Genomic DNA, 10189 nt, shown 5'->3' with positions numbered 1-10189 from the left:
GGCGTGGTCTCCCCAAACCCTACTCAGTTGCACCGAGTCATTTACTGCATCCCCGGCAATAGAAGCCAACCTTATAACATTGGGGTAGAAGTTGTCATTCAGCCTGCTGGTACGTTCTTTCAGGCTTCTGTATGTCTTCTCCCCGATGGGTGGGGGGAGAAGAGAGAATTACCAGGTGGGTGTACTCTTTGATTATTCCGGCTGCTTTATCGAGGCAGAGAGAAGTGTAGATAGAGTCCATTGAGGGAGGCTGGTTTCCTTGATGTGTTGAGCTGTGTCCACAAATTCACTGCAGTTACCTGGGGTCACGGGCACAGCAGTTGCCATACTAGGCCGCGGTACATCCGTGGTTCATCGACAAAACTGGTGAGGGTCAAAGGGGATATGTCAAATTTGACGAACCGTCCATCTGAGTTATCTCCGTGCTGATATTTCATGAATATAAAATATTTCACGTCATAAGTTCAAGAGAGTAAGAGGGCAGGGGTGACTGTAGCGGCTGTTACTGAGGAAAATGTGCTAGGGAAGCAGAAAAACCTGAAGGCGGATAAGTCAGCTGGACGAGATGGGCTGTAAACAGAAATTTTAAAGAGCAGTTGAAGAGATTGTGGCGATATTCGTGGTGATCTTTAGAGGATTACTGCAGTCGGGGAGGGTCCCATTGAAGTGTGAATTTGCAAATGTTACACCGCTGTTTCTTTGGCTTATTATTGCTGTTTATTTGGAACCCTGTGTTTTTCTCTCTTTCTCTTCACAGTTTTTTTAATTAATTCCACATAAAGAATACATAGTACATGAGTCAGAAAAAAATGGAATAGTATTTAAAACATTGTCTTGAATCACACTTAAAATCACATGCCTCATAATGGTAATCAAAAAATGATAATTTATCATTGACTAATAGTGATTAAATTGCAATAATTGTATTGTAAAAGAAAAGAATCTAAGCCAACTACCAAGATCAAAGCCGTTTCGTAAAGAAAGCCAACGAGAACCCCTTATCAAGTAATGATACTCGCCAACATCTGTACTTTAACCACCAAATGAAAGGTTTTGAAAGAAAGTTCAAAAAACGTCCCCACAATGTTTGAAATTCCAGGTTAGAATCAGAAATTGAACAACGGATCTTCTCTAAATTTAGGTGTGACATAACATCACGTAACCATTGAACATGAGTAGGCGGAGTAACTTCCTTCCATGGAAGGAACACAGGCCTCCTGGCTATAAGAGGAATAAAGGCCAATAGATGTGAAACAGAAGTTCCAAACATATGCCTTTTCCTCCAATAATCCCAAATAATGCAGTCAAAGGATTAGGCTTAAAATTTGTTTTGAAAAGCACAGAAAAAGTTTGAAATACTTCTATCCAATATTTTTTAAGACTCGGACGTGTCCAAAACATAAGGATTAGAGAAGGCTCTCCACTGTTGCATTCATCACAATAGGGAGATATATCCGGATAAAAACGAGATAACGTGTCTTTGGACAGGTGAGATCCATGGAGCACTTTAAATTGAAGAAGGCAGTGACGCGCGCATAATCATGAAGTATTGACTAATTTTAAAAAATCATTCTAAGTTTCCTCAGAAATTGAAATCTGCAAATCTTGTTTCCAGGCATTTTAATTTTGTCTAAAGGAACCTCACTCATTCCTAAAAACACGCCATAAATATTAGATGTTGAGCCATTATGAAAAGGTTTCAAATTAAAAGTTACATTTACTAAGTTCTTATATAGGCAATTTATGTAACGGAGATCGGAGAATGTCTCGTATTTGTAAATATCGAAAAAATGTGTTTTCGGTAAGCTATATTTATTGACAATTGTTCAAACAGAGAGAGATTTCCACCAACAAACAGAACATGAAAGTAAATAATACCCAATCTATCCCACTCTTTAAAATCTAAATCAGTCATAGAAGGTTTAAAAAACAATTAGACAAGATGGGACTAGAAAGAGAAAATCTCGAAAAACCAACATATTTTCTAAATTGTAGCCAACTCCTCAAAGTATGCTTAACTACCAGATTATCAGTTAGTTTATTTAATGATAAAGGAATTGAGGATCCAAACGGGAAAATAATAGATTTTTCTAACAGAGTTAGCTTCTAAAGAAACCCATACTTTACAAGCCTCGTGGTTAATGTAATATAAATAGAACGTAAGATTTCGTAAATTGACTGCCCAGTAGTAAAAACAGGTAGTATAGAATATATAGAAAATAAAGGCTGTCACCTTTTTTATTCATAGTCTGCTCTGTGTTTAAGAAGTCTGTTGGTCTCCTTAAGATGGCCACTGGGTCTCCTTCTTCCCCATCCCGAGCGCGGGAAATAATCATAGTGCAGGAAACATACAGCTCATTAAACAAATAGTTCGCCCATTCCTAGGGAGACAATTTTGATTTATGGTAGCTCATTAAACAGATGGTTAGCCCATTCCTAGGGAGACACTGTTGATCTATTGTGTAGCTAATGGTTATTATGGTTAGTGCGACTAATGATTTTATAGCAGTTCTGTAGCTGATAGTTTTCATAACTGGTAAGCCTGGTGCCAGCGAGTCTCAGGACTCATAAGTAATAGGGGAACATTGTGATGTTTTGTAACTGTTAGCCTTGTAGCTAATAAGCCTAGTATTTTTTTTTATAATTGATAGTTCTGTAGCCTGGTACCAGTGCTCCCAATTCCATAAAGAATTAAGGCACCTTGTGATTAAGTCAGGAAATGACTGTGGCGAAAGACAAATGATTGTGAGTCAGGAAACAACTGTGAAAGGAGGCAAATGGTGAAGGATGAAACTGTGAAGATAAGAGACAACATGATGGATTGTGATAATGTAATTAAGCTATGAAACAGGTATAAAATAAGGCCCGCGAGCTTTGCTCGGGGGCAGTCAGAGAGAGCAGTAGTCAGAGGGTGATTGGTAATAGCGGTCTGACTGTCACAGCCTGTGTTTGCAAATAAGCGTTTAACTTCTTTAATAATATTCTGTGTCTCCTGGTTATTATTAAATCTCGGTAAACCACAACAGTAGGGCCTGAAATAGGTATCTAAATTGAGGTAGAATATTAATTTTAATAGACCAATTGACTATATAGAGAGGGATGACGAATTTGATAAAAAAAACCTTTTCATATATTTCAGTTAAGTAAGATTTTTTTCTTTAAATAGGTCTTATTTTTAATTGTTACACCCAAATAGGTAAAATAATTTCTTACAATTTTAAATGAAGGTTCGTATCTAATGACATCAGATTATTCAAAGGGTAAAGTTCACCCTTATGTAAATTCAGTTTCTATCCTGAAAAGTCGCTAAAACAGGAGAGTAGAGAAAGCACAGGAGGTAACGAGGTCTCAGCATGAGAAATAAAAAGCAATAAATCGTCAGCATAAAGCGAAACTTTGTGGGTTATACCTATTCTCAATTTATCAGAGATATCTCTAGATTCTCGAAAATCAATAGCTAGGGGTTCTTAAGCCAGATCAAGGAGCAAAGGGCTAAGAGGGCATCTTTGTATGGTTCCGTGTTGAAGTTTAAAATATTCAAAATTTTGCAAGTAATTAAGAACACAAGCAGAGGGGGAGAAATCAAGTAATTTAATCCATTAAACGAAATCGGGCCCAAAGTTACATTTCTCTAAAGTTTTAAATAAGTAATTTCCTTCAACCCCATCAAAAGCCTTCTCAGCATCTAGAGATATCACACATTCCGAGATTTCTTTCGAGGTAGAATAGATTATATTCAGTAAACTACGTATATCAAAATGGGAAGAGCGATTTTTAATAAAACCAGTCTGATCATCAGATATAATTCATGGTAAAATACATTCCAGTCTATCAGCCAAAACTTTAGATAATATGTTAATATGAACGTCAAGTGAAGAAATTGGTCTGTATTCCGTTGGGTTCTTATTTTTCTTAAGAATAAATGAAATGGAAGTGTCATAAAAAGATTGTGACAGCCTACCCAATTTAAAAGAGTCCGATAAATCAGAACACAAATAAGGTATAGGCAATGAGGAAAATACCTTAAAAATTCTCCAGGAAATCCATCAGGACCCGGAGTCTTTCCAGAGTGCAACGAATGTGCAATCTCCGCGATTTGCTCGTAAGAAATAGGTTGGTCCAACTGGTTTCGGTTATCAGCAGAGAGTGTCGGAATGTTAACTTGGTGGAAAAAATGAATTATGTTATCGTCTTCGGGAGACTCAGAACTATAAATTTTAGAATAAAATTTTCTGAAGGTATATAATTTATTTCTCAAGGATCAGTTTTCCTTTCACCATCAGCTTTGCAAATTTCTTTCATTTGCCGTCTAGCAATAAATGTTTTTAATTGGTTAGCCAGTCATTTACCTGTTTTGTCTCCATGAATATAAAATTGACTTTTGTCTTTAAAAGTTGACTTTCAATTGGATATGTTAAAAGGAGATCTTATTTAGTTTAAATTTCAACACATCTTTTGTACAAAGCAGTGTCTGGATCCAAGGCATATTTTTGGTCAAGTAGATTCAACTGATTAGCTAATTCAATTCTCTCTCTGTTAGCTTTTCTCTTAACACATGCCGCATGAGAGATGATTTGTACTCTAATAAAGGCCTTAAAAACATCCGCTATAATAAGACTGGAAGGCTCTTCCAGCATATTCTGTTTTTAAAAAATTGTTTATCCAAAAACTTTTAAAAGTTTTTATCAGATACCAAAGTTAGATTAAAACGGCAAAATCTGTTTGTTTGAGGGATTTCAGGGAGATTTAAAGATAGAAACACAGGAGCATGATCTGAAAGAGCAATCTCTTTATATTCACAGGATCGAACTTATGGAAACATTTGGCTATCAATAAAAAAGGTAATCAATCCTGGAATACGTGTGGTGGACGTGAGAAAAAAAAACGAATACTCCCTATCTACTGGATGTAAAAAAGGCCAAACATCAGTAACGCGAGATTTCATTGAAATGAATGAATAAATAAACCCGACTTATTTAGAGCAGCTGGTTCAGAAGATGATCTATCTAATGTTGAATCTAGCCAACTATTAAAGTCTCCTCCTCAGACAAAAGATTAAAGATTCAAATCTGGCAAGGGTGCAAAAGATCGTTCAAAAATCCTGGATCGTCAATATTCGGGGCATAAATATTGGCAAATACCATTAATTTATCATCTAATCTTCCTGACACGATAACTAAACGTCCATTAGTATGAGATATTACCTTCCGGTGAACAAATGAAAAAGTATTGTCTATAAAAATTGAACACCTCCCCCCCGGCAGATTTATCTCGGAAAGAGAAATGAAATTGCAAATTCTCCATCGCTTAAAAAAGCGTGAGTTATCACGATTACCTTTATGAGTTTCTCGTCAAAAATAATTGGGACTTCTAAGTTTTTTAATATAGGCAAAGATCTTACTTCGTTTCACAGGGTGATTTCACCCTTTCACGTTAAAACTAAGTAGATTAAACGTTTGATCCATTTTTAATATTAGTTAAGTGCAATTAAAAAGGATGGATAACAAACAGACCATAATGGAATGTAAATTAAAACCAGACAACGAGCTTTCATATAAGGTAACCAAGCAACAGACTTGGTTAACAACCCCAAACAGATTCCAAAGAAAGAACCCATTCCCCCTCCCATCACCCAAACTCAGGAATTCGAACAATAGACAGCCGGCAGCGAAAGCTACTGATAACGTCCATCCTAAAAAAAAGGTCTGCCCAGTGTTACAGACTAGGTGAATGCCCCTTTAAGACATGTTAGTAGTGTGTTTGTGTGTGTGTGTGTGTGTGTGTGTGTGTGTGTGTGTGTGTGGTTCTTACGTCAACAGAAGATAAGGAACGTAATGACGTTGACGAATGGAACAGTCGAAATCAGTCGAACTGAGTGAGAGAGAGAGAGAGAGAAAGAAAAGGGCGAGCGACACCAGCCTGCCAGATTCTCTATCGATGGATGAGAAACAATAACTGTGTCTGTCACTGCAATCCACGTATGGAAATTGGGAGTAATCCGGTGGAGTTCACTTTGTTGCTGACCTGCAGACGAAAACAGGTATTTGTGTGGACGACCACGAGTCGGATGCTTTTCGGGGTGAGGAATTCACTTCCAAGTAAACACTGAGGTGTCTTTTGGGTTCCATCGTGGAACATTTGGATTTCGTTATTACTGTCTCTATGTTCTCTACATCTACGTCTTATCTTCAGACAACGGTGGTTGTTGAAGAAGCCTTTGCTCATGTTTCACCTTATGGCTTGCTGAACTGAACATTAAGAACCATTCCTGGACTTGGAGTTTGGGACTTTGCCAACTAAAAGAGTTCAGTTTTTGGGGTTAATGTTCAAGGTTTAACATCTTAACTTCTATCATACCAACAAATTTACTTTTATTTTTTTATTATCATAAGTAGTGATCAATAAAATAGTTTTTAACACTGAATCATGACTCAGTGTGTTTCTTTTGTTGCGATTTCGTAACAAAATTGGGGGCTCGTCCAGGATCGTTCCGCAGATTGATGAGATTCGTCCGGGATCCAATCCAAAGATTGACGAGGGAGGTCTGAGTTTCAACAAACTGGAATCTTAGTGGACGACTGATTGTGGACGGTCTGATAAATTCTTTTTAATTGGCTTGTGTGTGGGGAAACCAGCAACAATGGATACATTTTTGACAAAAACCACCCCTTGATGATTGCAGGGGATGAGGAAGCCTGATTTGGTGAAAATGGTTGCAGAGCTACATCTTGAGGCAAAAACTTGATTTATGAGAAAGGCAGATATTCAGAGACTGGTAGCTGGCCGTTATGTGGAGAAGAAGGTGTTTGAGGAGGAGGTGTTAAAATAGTTCCTGGCAGTGAACCAGCGATTTCTGAGTTACAGGTGAAGCTGGCAAAGGTAGAGGCCGAACGAAGGAAAGTATATTTAGAGGCTGAACGGGAACGGCAACTAATCTCCTGAGCCGAGGCAGAGGAAAGGAAAGCTCAGATTGAATTGAGGAGGATGGAACTGGATAGGGAAGAGAAGGAAAAACAGCGGCAGCATGAGTTGAAAATGAAGCGAAAGAGTTTGGAATCTGATTCTGATGACTTTTTTTATTCAGCAGGGAGGTTCGATTTGTCCCTCCTTTTGAGGAAGATCAGGTTGATCTGTATTTCCAACATTGTGAAAAGGTTTCTGTGAGTTCAAACTGGCCAAAGGAAGGAGGGATCTTATGATACAGAGTGTAATTAAAGGGAAAGCTCAAAAAGGTTATTCTGCTTTGTCTGTTGAGGATGCAGCTGATTATACAAAGGTAAAACAAGCTGTGTTAAAGGCTTATGAATTGGTACCTGAAGCTAACAGCCAAAAATTTAGAGACTTGAAGAAATCTGCAGATCAGACTTACATGGAATTTATCAATGGAAGGAGAATATGTTTTGACGATGGTGCATGGCTAAAAATGTAGTTGGGGATTATGATAAATTGGTAGAATTGATGTTAGTGGAAGACTTAAAAAGCGGTGTCCCAGCTAAAATAACAACATATTTAAATGAAAAGGCAGTGGAAACTTTACAAGAAACTGTTAGGTTGGCAGATGATTATGTTTTAACACATAAATCCAAATGAGGAAAACCTAAAACTTTCAAAAGAGTTAAAAGGACAATCCAGGGAAACCGGAGATTAAATTGGGAGGTAATCAAAAAGGGAAGGTTTAAAAGAAGCCAGTGCTGGAGAAACCTGTTGAGCGTACTTGTTATTTCTGTAAGAAACCTGGCCATGTAATAGCTAATTGTGCCCTTTTGAAGAAAAGGAAGGAAGCTGTGCCCAATGCTTGCTTTCAGGTAATTAAAATAAGAAAAAAGATTCGGAGATGTTGTTAAAGATTAGTCCTTGCCAAAGGCGAAAGCAGAAAATTTGGAGGAGGTGAGAAAGGAATTCCGTTCTTATGTATCAGAGGGTTTTGTTTCACTGAATGATGGGTCAGCCTGTCGTCCCGAAATCAATTTCCCTATCCGTCCGCTGTAAGTAACACAGTGTCACGAGGTCGATTAGAACAAATACCTTCATGAGCAGTGCACCGCTAGGATAATTCTCTTCAGCACTCGCTAATAGTCGCTTCCCGAGTTCTCCCCGAACAAAGGGCAGACAGACATTTATACAGGAATTGCCACGCACATCCCATGCAAACGGCGCCGTGAGTTTCGGTCAAGCTATAGAGATCCCGAGACAGCTATCACACCTTTTGTCTTAGTATAATTGAGTTATAATCAAGGCTTTCAAAGGCAGGTATCACCCTTCATTGTTCAGACCTAGTCTTCACCTCGATGTTAATTACACTGAGTATAGCCACCGTCTGACATATCGGAATGGTTCATTACCCGAAACAAAGGCAGTTAACATACTTAACATTCCAACCTAACTCGTGGGTCAGCAGCTTGCTAGTCCTTGCTAAAGAAATGTAAATTCATATAGATATTTTGTTTGCCAGTTATAGCTATGGTTGCAATTTTTAACCCTTCACTTCCTCATTCCCTCCTTTTTATCATTTCATGATGAACAAGAGCGGCGCTGAGAACGGGGCCGAGAGCTTATTAATAAGGACCTTTCACAAGGTATTTAGAGAGGCCAGCACCACACAGCATACTATTATAATCACGATTAGTCCCAGAGCTCCATGCAGGAGGTATGATTCCCACGACCCTCCTAGCAGCCACCCCAACCAACTTGTCCCTCCTGTGAATCCCTGTCTAAAGCTATCTACTTGCGTCTGAATGTCCTGAATGGCATGGGAGATGTTGTAGGACTCGTCTCTCACGTTGGTGATACATTTGTCCCCAACTATATCACATACTCCTCAACGCTGAGCCAACCGGGTCTGCTGTGCATGAAGTCGAAACTCTGCCAGTTCCCGGTTCACTGCCTTCAGGCCCTCCATAGTACTGTTTCTCTGTGCAGCCAGTCCACAAATAAGGTAGTTCCGGTTTATTGCGGCGATAGTTCCTGCCGAACCTCCCAGAGAGAGAGTACTCAGGAATCCATAGCCTAACGATGGTATGGGAGATCCCAATGACATAGGATTCTTCCAATCCTCACAGAACTCCTTACTAACTGACCGCACCACAAGCCTTAGTCTACGTGAGCCTTCTGGGGGCAGGGGACCGTGACAGGCCCGATCGTTCCTATTGCAAACCAAGCTGGCAGAGTGGGGGTGGCAGTGGTGTAAGTGCCATTAAAGAGGAACACATACCCTTCCTTAGCCCGGTAGCAGGTTACATTACCCGATTGCCGTGGACTGGGCATTTGAGAATACCAAGAGGTCCCAGCAACATTTCTCCCATGCTCCCTCAGGTAATTCTCCCTATTTAGACATTCTGAAGAGACATTAGACAATCTCACGTGGGACCCGTTCCCTTCTCCACAAACCAATCGCTCTCCTGCAAGTAACGTAGCAGACCTGGTGGCAGCGCACTCACAGCTAAACCATCCCCCTTTAAACCGGCAATTCCTCTCTGTACAGGTAGTGGCGGCACATGCTATCGTATGCTGTACAATTGCTAGCCCACAACCCCAACCTATGCCGGTGAAACAGTGGGAGAAGGACTGGTGGTGGGCTGTACTACTAGGTCCTGTTACTGTTCCTTGCAAGCAGTTACATGGCAGCACCTCCTGTAAGTTCCCATCTGTCCAACACACTTTGTTTTTGAAAATTCATACTTTAAGAGGGCCCTGGGGCTCCAGCTTGGTGTGGCTATAAAAAGGCCTTCCATTGACTCTGCCAAGGGGTAACAAACGGTGCGATACCCATGTAGCTGCATATGTATTTTGTAAAACAAATTATCCTCTAACGCCCACACAAGAGTACTTGTAATGGTGAGGAGTCCGAATTTAAAAGGTATTAGCTTTTCTCCGGTGGTTATCGTTTGCAGTCGCTCAGATGAATCCAACGTTCCTGGCCTTTTACTTTCACAGCTGTCGGTGTTTGGAGTAGTATCTGGAAGGGGCCTTTCCACCTCGGTCCCAGTTTAGGGCGCTCCCAATCCCCTATCAATACTGAGTCTCCGATTTCCAGGTCAAGCAATTCCGTGTTCTGCCCTTCAGGTGGTTTAAAGACACTCTCCACCTGTGAATGAAGAATCTTTAAAGAGAATGTAAGTTGTCTGAAATGCCTTTGTAGTTCATCCCCCATGATATTAAGGTCAACCTGTGTGGGGGGTTGGGTGGCAGC

The sequence above is a fragment of the Pristis pectinata genome, chromosome 42 (genome assembly GCF_009764475.1).
Source record: "Pristis pectinata isolate sPriPec2 chromosome 42, sPriPec2.1.pri, whole genome shotgun sequence".
In the NCBI taxonomy this organism is placed as follows: Eukaryota; Metazoa; Chordata; class Chondrichthyes; order Rhinopristiformes; family Pristidae; genus Pristis; species Pristis pectinata.
The sequence above is the reverse complement of the archived record's forward strand: the minus strand, read 5'-3'. Positions refer to the sequence as shown.